The sequence below is a fragment of the Colias eurytheme genome, chromosome 5 (genome assembly GCF_061535395.1).
Source record: "Colias eurytheme isolate Ceu_HAF_F1 chromosome 5, ilColEury1 Martin Lab GWU primary, whole genome shotgun sequence".
NCBI lineage: Eukaryota > Metazoa > Arthropoda > Insecta > Lepidoptera > Pieridae > Colias > Colias eurytheme.
The window spans coordinates 7,201,991-7,212,551 of record NC_142984.1 but is presented as its reverse complement, the minus strand read 5'-3'; positions in this window follow the sequence as shown (position 1 = coordinate 7,212,551).

Here is a 10,561-nt window from a genome sequence, read left to right as displayed (position 1 = left end):
CAGCATCTGTGGTTGAGCGCCCCTTTGTGAAACCAAACTGTTTGGTGTGCAGTAAATTATTAGATGCAAAATGACTACTCAATTGGTTTAATATTGACTTCTCGAATACCTTACTTAATGTTGGTAAAATAGAGATAGGTCTATAATTGTTACAGTCTTCTTGATCGCCCTTCTTAAATAAAGGTATAACTTTACTAAGCTTTAGTAAATTAGGAAATGTACCATAGTCACAACACTTATTAAATATGGAAGCTAAATTTTTCGCAATATTTTCTATTATATTATTAACTAAATTTACGGACATTCCCCAAAGATCACAAGTATTTTTAAGATTAAGCGTCTTAAAGGCAGTAACAATATCATTAGCAGTTACGTGTCGTAATTCAAATAATGTACTGCACTCCGCAACATGGTCCCTCAAAAAGGTCTCTGCAAGTGCTGAAGACGAATTTAAACTATTAGTAATAGTAGCAGGGACACTACTGAAGAATTCTTCAAAAGCAAGCGCAACATCAGCACTTTTGTCAATAACCCTGTCATTATTTACAAGTTTTATGGTATTACTTGATTTGCTTTTACCCATTTCACCATTAATAATTGACCAAACTGTTTTAACTTTATTATCAGAGTCGCGTATTTTTTCTTTGATATACAAACGCTTTGCAGTGAAACAAACTTTTTTAAAAATTTTTGAGTAATTTCTAACATAACTAAGAAAAGATGGGTCTTTATTATATTGCTTCATACCATATAATTCATAAAGAATGTTCCTGCACCTATGTATACTAGCTGTCGCCCATTTACTAAATGGTAAATCCTTGGTAATATTTAAAGATTTAACTTTAAATATTTTTTCAAATTCTTTATGTACTAAATTAAAAAGATTTTTAAACATTTCACAAGGACTATTAGGATAGGATTGATCATTTAGTACGGGCAGGTTGTTATTAATATTATTCCTAAATTTATTAATGCCTTTTTTAGTTATAGGCCTAACATTAATCCTTTTAAATGTAGGTATGCAATCCCATTCAAAAACTACTTTCTGGCCACAGTGATCCGAAGTCAATGTATTGAGAATATTTTTCTCTAAACAGATGCAGTCACAGTATATATTATCAATACAAGTTTCAGAAGTAGGTGTAATTCGTGTGGGTTCGTTAAAAAGTTTATATAGATTAAATGACTGAAACAAATTAACAATTCGTGTAGCCGTTTGTGTTTGTAAAAGTAAATCAATATTAAAATCACCACATACTATAACTTTTTTTTTACTCCTGCTTAGACGCTTTAATATTTCTTCCATGACTGTCTCAAACATATTATAGTCACTGGAAGGGGGTCTATAAACGCAAACAATAATATAACGCTCCAGCTCCACACAGGACAGTTCAATGGTCCGTTCTACAGAAAGACTAACAATGTCAGTTCGTTCTTTACATTTAACACTATCATGTACAAAAATAACAGAACCTCCGTGAATAGCCTGTGTCCTAAAGTATATACTTTTTAATTTGTAATTTTCAATATTTACTAACGACTGACATTGTTAAAGGCTTTGTCAGACAGGACGCGTACTTAGCGCGCGTCAGAGCGTTAAGTTGACGCCGCGATATGACGCTAAGATGTGTTCTACTACCATCGTAGAATACCGTCAAACAGAGCGCCGGCGCTAGCAGTACGCAACGTTCTGTCGCGGCGTTAGGACGCTTTGACGTCGGGTGTTGTATTTTTTTACAAATTTTACTTTAGCGTCGGAGTTAATAGGCGTAAAATAATAATAAAATACTTCATAATGACCGAAAATTTGATAGAATTGGTTAGAAAATATCCATGCTCATATAATACGAAGGATAGTTCATATAAACTATAAAGATATATCAATGAAGGCAAAATCGGAGAAGAAATTAATGAAACTGGTAAGTAAAAAATTCTTCCGACTCCGGAGTTTATATCGCTGTACCTTGTTTTGTTCGTAAGTAATAATTATGTAAACAACATGCAGCTTTAATAATATCAATTGCTGTGTCCTAACGCGCGCTAAAGCGTTCTGTTTGACGAAGCCTCGCGCGACGTTAAAACAGGACGCTGCAGCGCTACTACGCAGCGCTAAAATACGCGTCCTATCTGACAAAGCCTTTAAGCCAATGTTCTGTTACACAAAATATTTTAATATTGTTATCATTCAGAAACAATTCTATTTCTAACAATTTGCTAGCCAAGCCTTGAATATTTTGATGCACAATGGAAAAAGACTGCTTAGCTGTTGTCTTATATACTAGTTTAAATCTAGCTTAGGGCTAGATTGTCTGTCTACACTTAATCTAGGTTGATGTATAAAATTACTACTACATAAAATTATAGTAGATTGATGGTCTGATACCGAACATGTACCAGACTGGTTAATATTATATGCTATTAACATAGCTAACTTATTATTTTGTAAGGATAAATCAAGTTAATGAATTTTTGTACCATGTTGATGAAAATAATTAATGTTTTCATCATCAATTTAGAAGTCACAATCAAATAATTTGAAAAATTTCATTTACTTTTTATTGAATAAATTATCAATATATTAGGAGCTCTAGATATATATCATATAAAGGAGTATCTAAAAATGTTTAAACCTGCATAACTAAAACTATCTTCATTGGCCATGAACGGTATTAACGCTATACAGTACCTTATTGTTAGCCCGAGTGTCATAACTATTTGGGAACAATAAGGGCGGTAAATTGTTCCTTAGTTCTGAGCGTGGGAGGAGATGTGTGAAACTGCGATTATAGAAATCTCCTATATTATATTCATAAGCATCATTATATAAATTAGAACTTCACACGAGCTTAAGGTATCTTATCTGAATACATTATCGTGAGACTCGTGTTTCATTTAACACACACAATTGAAGACTATTTATCGGATTTAAACGCCATTTATTCATAATATTATACAGGCTTTATATCCCGACACTTCCAAAACTTTACAGTGAACGTAGACTGATTTATAATTATAACATACTAGAGGTCCGCCCCGGCTTCGCCCGTGGTACATATTTCGCAATAAAAGGTAGCCTATGTCCTTTCTCGGGTATCAAAATATCTCCATACCAAATTTCATGCAAATTGGTTCAGTAGTTTAGGCGTGATTGAGTAACAGACAGACAGACAGAGTTACTTTCGCATTTATAATATTAGTATGGATTTTGTATCCATCTCTACCTATTTCTCTAGTTTAAAGCTCAAATAATTCCTTTAGTATTTGACATTCAGTTTTAAGACATGAAATGAGATCCGTAATTATTATTTTATTGTTATACTCAATATAGAAACGATCAAATTAAATCGAAATACTCATTCTAACGCGCAGGATATATTCAACATTTTAATTATCCATTAATATTTCATGAACATTCCCGTTATAGTATCTCATTTAAATAATGATCGTTTTAACATTACTTACCGTAATGAAAACAATACGAACGTTACATACAAATGGAAACACAATATAAAATAATAAAATGAACACAAAAGCGTTATATTTTCCTGTCCCTGCAGATTTCAAGGGACGTTTTTTATTTAGAAGTCGATACTTTTATGACGTGGACGCTTTCAGATGCGACCGTTACATAGATGTATAAAAGGAATTGTTTCCTTCTGTTTGTTCTTTCTTGAATAATATTGTATAATGCTTTTATTTTTTACCAGTGTTCAGTAACTATTTGGTGGTAATATTTCTAAATGTATAAAATAAAATGAGATAACATTTCGACAGGTATTGTTTAACCTACATGAACATTGTTTGAAGTGGATATTTTATACTCGGATTTTATATCGAACTTATTTTATATTTGAACATGTATGTAGAAAATAAAAACCAGCAATATCCATATCCAATTTTGCTTTTAATTTTATTTCTATTCAATCTGTTTTCAATACACATCATATTTATGTGACGTGATTTGAATCCTCAATGAAAACCTTTAATTGAATATGTATCCAATGTATAAAGGCTTAAGGAAATTGTAATTTCGTAACTGTCACCTCCAATATTTACAGAAGCTTGTTGTGGACCAATTGTTGGCTATAACTGGGATTTGGATAATCTGTTTTTGCACCCGCGAAGCCTTCCTAACAGATCGGAGCTGGTATAAATCATTTTTGAATGTTTTGCGGTTTATGCGGATTTTCCCGATACTGCACATTATCTTGTTTCGATAAAGGATTTTCTAAAGCTGTTTTTATTTAAGGATCGCGTGGATTATTCTGTACGATGCATGTAGATTTTCTTGTATTCGGTGGGTACATTTTGATAATATTCTTACGATACAGTATAAAGATTGAGGAGCCTTCTTTGTTATTTTTATTATTATTTAAAGATATTATAGCAAATTTATATCAAATATTTTATCTAAATGGAGAGGTATCCAGAAAAATACGTCTGTAGATTTCAAAATAATAATACAGATATTATTCATATAAGAAAACTGTCAACCCTGAACCGCATAAATTGTTTATTAAATCCCAGCTTCCATTTTGAATTACTAGCGTCTAAATCTTCCAATATCTAAAAGGTACTTCGAGTCAAACATTTCCTATGAAGTTTATAATAAATGACGACAGGTCCAAATGGTCCCAGAATTACGAAGGCTATATTGCAATATTTATGAAATTCGGTTGTGACGGTTTGATAACACGCCGATAAATAATATCAGCAAGTAATATTCAGATACCATTATTTGGGTAAATCCTGGAACAATGTTTTCGAATTCAACTTTACGCATATTACCTTTTATGTAAAATTTCCGATATCATCGGTTGCTATTATATGATATTATCGGTTCATTGTTTAATACATAATCAAGAACAGAATTGTGTAATTAAGCTTTCTATAACTATAAAATAAAACACCTTAATAAAAGAGTTTCGTTGACAGTTGCCTAGTGCACTAGTCATCTTTAGTGGTCTAAATCAGCATAGAAACTTGAGCAAATAGCTGTTCTTAGTAACTAACATAAATATTGATATTTTTTACAAAAATACCGTTTATAGAGTAATATAAAAATAGGTGTATCAGACACATTAATGTCTTATTAATTATCAGTTTAAAACTTTGACTCAAAGGTGAAAGTTTTTCTTTGACGTTGATACATATTATTTTCTACGTGTAGCATTAAATATAACCTTAATAGATGTACATATTAAAACGTACCATTTAACGCTACCGTTTTCAAGCCGAAGTTTCCAACCATCAGTTACTGAAAGGAACATCAAAGGCTTTTAGGCTATAGACAGTCGATTTACATTACCGACACCGACATTTATCAATAAATAACCCACTATGCTTATTACGAGAAACACGCGATACAGTGATTCGGTTAAAAGCTTTCATACATAAGTACTGCTTTATAACGGGCATAACACGGGTTTTTATGGCGAAATTTTTATTCATCCGGCGTAGTTTGTCGGCTAGTGCTCTGGATACCTCAAAGAAATATTTCGGGGCACAGTAAGCGGCGGATAGATAAAATATTCAGGGCGATATGCTGAGCGCGCTTTCGCAAATAACTTATGCAAAAACACACAAGATGCCGTGTTTTAAAAGGTGCAATCTTGTTGTGTTGAATTCGAGAGAAAACAACAGCCTACAGGCTCTTGTGTACCGGAGAATATAGAATGGGTTATGAATGTTATTGTGAATGGCTTTGAAATATATTTAGAATGGATTATGTTACATTATATTTTATAATTATTATGTAATGATTAGTCTTAAATCTTATTAAATCATTACATTTATTTTTGGATTTGACGGAGAGGCTCGAAAGCAAATTTGATTTATGATAGCGGAAAATTAATACACTTTATTAAAAAAAAGTAACTTACAAAGAATTAAGCTTCCGAGTATTAAGGTTGTCCCAACGCATTTTATAATTTACTAACAGGAAAAATGGAACCTAAATTTATTAATGATACATTTTGTAAACAAGCTACTTAGTATCTTTCAAAACCATATAAACACAAAGCAAGTAAAGAAACGTAAATAAAATCTCGTGTAGTTTTTTCGTCCTATTAAAGTCCGGCGAGTCAATGAAATATTCGTAAAAGGCCTTTTCTTTGGAGTGTTGACGAGAACCGTTAGTGGCATTTGTCCTCAAACAACATGCTTGGACATTCAGTGTAAATGTTTAGCAATCAAATACTCCTATTTTTGCTTTATTTATCATCCCAAGTATTATGACAATTTGAACGCTTCTAAAAGAATACTAATTGAATAAACATCTGGATTTAGAGGTTTATTTCAAAATTAGGTTTATAACTCAGATAGCTAAAAAAAATAATAAAAAATACCTGTACCTACCTGTAGTACAAATATATTTGTATTTCATTTGAACTGTCGTTATATAAAGGGGAGAACTTGAAGTAAAAAAGGCTTTCTTTTTAAGACGATGTACGTGATGTTTAAGAGTCGAGGAAAAATCATTGAAAACGTTTAAGTGAAATGTAAAAATGTAGCTTCTTGTGTAAAAAATATGAGATCGCAGGTTTTATGAGAATTTCATTACGTAAAATGTTAACGTTGAATACAATAAGTATAAAGTGCTATTAACTCTTCCCTTTATACAAATACCTATTATGTGAAAGTATATTTTTGTCTTCATAATTATTACACTAATTGCCAAGTGAATAAAGTCATTACTTTTGTAGCGTCATCATCATCATCATCATTGGCCTATACGTCTATTACAGACGGTTTATGGTGCTATGCCTGAGCAATGCAATGCAATTTTGTAGCGTACAGCGCGGTTAAATGAATAAAACAAGAACGACACAGAAGTCAAGATACGATAATGTATCGATGTCATTATGATGAATATACGATCGTTAAAGCCCAGCAATGGCTATCGCATTTCAATGCAACGGGAATTGTTCATAAATCTTCTAGTAGTGGTCTTTTGTTTTGATCCCGACATTCAATGGGCTCACAAGTCAGGCTAGCCCAAATCCAACTCTTGCTTTACAGCGTATGAATGGCGCCCACGTCCTATTTAGCACAGAAAAACCGGCGATGTTTCTTGCATGTCTTTCTCGAAAAAGATTGAAAAAATCTAATGGATTTTCAGCTCTACGTTCCGTGGAAATAAAAAATAAAATGGTGACTGATGGGCAACGGGACCGCTCGCCAATCTGTTAGACTTTTTTCTTTAATCTTTGGCAGTGATTCAGTCTGTTCCTAAAATATTTTGTAAGACAACCTTTTTATTTGGCAAACGTTTTCATTACCATTATGCAATTATAATGTGATTTAAATATGAAAGTCGGTTTGTTTATCTATTACGCTTTGATAGTTATGAATTAGTACGAGTTAGGCAAATGCCATTTAAATCTATTTTTTGTTGTTGTTGTACTGTTTAATGTTATATTTAAATTATAAACAAAACTTTCAAATGATCTCAGCAGCATTGAATGAACTTTAACAAATAGATTCGTAAAGAAAATTATATTATATCAACATAGTAATATTATCAGCAATTTAAATAAATGTATTTAGATCTTGATTTTAGTATACTACATCAAATACACAGTACGACTGTCTGTTTAACTATAACTGACAAATTATCATACATATCACTTTAATAAATTAAAATTAAATATAATTGAATGGATACATTCATTTCAGGCCGAAATAACTCGCAATATAAACACAAAGTTTATTTTCCACATTTAGCAAACACGTCATTAATATTTATGAGGTTATTTCTGATTCTGAAGCCCTGTCTGTTCAACCACGAAATGTGTTAAGGATTTTATATACGTCAAACAGAGGTTTTGTGTCAAAAACCTGTGTACATAAGTAATTTATTTATTACTTTTGATTATTTTGGTTCTGTATTTTATCAACATCGGTTGTTGTTTATTTTCGACTGAAATCAAAGTATAAAGTAAATAAGCATATAAGTTTTTGCACAGTTCATGAAAATTGAAAATATAATACATACATTTATATTTAATAAGTATAGTATTCTATGTTTTAGTGGAAACGGAGTGGTCGCTCTAGCTGAGAAACCGCACCGAGACAGATGGAGTTAGTGTAAAATTATTATAATAATTTCTCACCGAAAACTTCCGAGTGAGTTTTCGCTATGAATATTCAAAGCTAAAGTTCAGTGTGCCAACTTTTTATGAGCCCTGTCAGATTGTCGGCACTGTTGTTAATTTACATTTAAACTTCGGGAAAGGTGCATTACTTAAATAAGCGAAACATGCCTTTAACATTTTTGTTTGACTTTTAATAACTATGTTTTGAATATTTTATGAGGTATTGCTTATGGATGGGCATTGTTTTGCGATCTTATTATTTTTTGGAATGAGCGATGTTATTGTACAAAACAGTTTTGAAATTTAAAAGGATGGTTATATTAAAATACCTTTTTCTGATCGATTTTACATAGAGTAAGGCACGTTACATCGAGCTAGTGTAAATATGACATGCTTTTCTATTAAATTCTAATTACTAATCAGTACAAATACCTAAGAAATATCACTATAAAATATCAGTTGTTTTTGCACAATTAAGCGACGATGACATAATACTTTACCTACATTAATTTGAGAGATACGTCCCCTTCTATTTGTCTCTTTTTTACATAAAAAAATGATAAAACTACAAACTAGGCAGGAATCCTTTTAAAACATCTTAATCTAAGCATTCTCTTTGGAATAGCGCTGACCTGTTTCCGAGAATTTCTTTCGCTTTTAAATAATAATACTGCTCACAATATGTTGCCCCCTTGTCGCACTATTGCAGCGACTTATTTCGGGGGCCCATACAGTGAGAGGGCGAGTCACCACCTGCCAACAATTTTTTGCTATATCTTAGTAGAAAGGCAGGTGCCATAGTCTTCCATAGTCCTTAATTCCGGTCCATTAACATCCCATTCCATAGCCCAGTTTATTTTATTCCCTTATCTTGCAATAGTCCTACATCGGCCGCGGACTGCCTAGGGCTGTATCTCTATAGTGCAGTCATGGGCAGGCTGCGGCTGGTGTCCCACAACACATTAAAATTCTCGAAAGGGCCTCTGCGTGTTGGATCCGTGTCCCCACGTAAGCCTTCCAAAGATCCGGGTACCGTCCTTCTGGTGGTACCCGAGTATTATGGAACAGAGAAACATAATAATAATAATAATAAACTCTTTATTGTACACCAAATAAAAACAATACAAAAGAATAACAGCAAATAGGATTATTGTACAATAGGCGGTCTTATCACTAACAAGTGATTTCTACCAGACAACCTGTGATCAAGGAAATGCTGGAAGATTATAATTTTGGAGGTGTAAAACAAAGCAAGCATTACTTTATTAAATAAGTACCTATAGATAATATAAAATAAACATACATACATAATATAATAAAACATACATACATAAAAATATATATATATATAATTATATATATAAATATATTTAGTATGTGCGAGTTAGAAATATAAATACAAATGACGTTACAGCGAAAGATAATAATTTTTAACCAATCTATCAAAGGAAGATATTGTTTGGGCGTGTTTTATTGTATTAGGTAAAGCATTCCAAAGGTTTATAGCACATACTGTGAAAGAGGAATGATAGAAATCTGAATGATGAGATGGAATCAAAAGAGAGAGATTATATGCAGATCTCAACACAAGGCTATTGGAACAAAGAAATTTAAATCTCTCCTTTAGGTAGATTGGTGTTCTAACATCAAATAGAATGCAGTAAAGCAGATGAAGAATGCGTGCATTCCGGCGAAGGCGTATAGGTAACCATTTCAGTTTGGTACGGAAAGAGGATACATGATCATATTTACGCAAACCGAATATGAACCTTATGCAGAGGTTTTGAACACGTTCAAGAGCATCTAATTGATTTTCATTAAGGTCAGGATAGGCGCTGTCACAGTAATCAAGTATAGGGTGAAGCAATGATTGTACTAGCTCAACCTTAGTGGGAATTGGTAGGACATTACGTAAACGTCTAAGTGAAGCGGAAGAGCTAAAAACTTTTTAAATTTAAAAAAAAAAAAATAATTTAGCTAGGGTGAATAGGCTCCTCCTAGGCAGACGTGCACCCAAGTAGACCACATCGCCGCTTTCCATCAGGTGGGATTGTGGTCAAACGTCTGCCTATCGATTATAAAAAAAAAAAAAAAAAAAAAAAATGAAAAAACATTTCAAAGGAAATAGGTAGTCTAGGTGTAAGTAAAACTAGATTCTAGTGTCAGTGATGTAATTTGTATATGAGAAAAGGATACTAAGACTTTTTATTTATTTGGTTTGGTATAAAGGCAAAATAAAAGGAAAAAAGAAATAACCTCTTCTTGCATCAGTATCTCTTTTAATAAGGGTTAAACTATTGAGTTTTATAGCATGCAAATGGCATTTATAGCATGCATAAAGGAGAATTTATAATAAAATCTTAAGGCTCAAATGATTTCCTGGATTTTAATACTGGAGATAAAATTCACCACCAAAAATGTATAAAATTTATTATGTATAAAATTTTATACAGTTAATTTTTTAC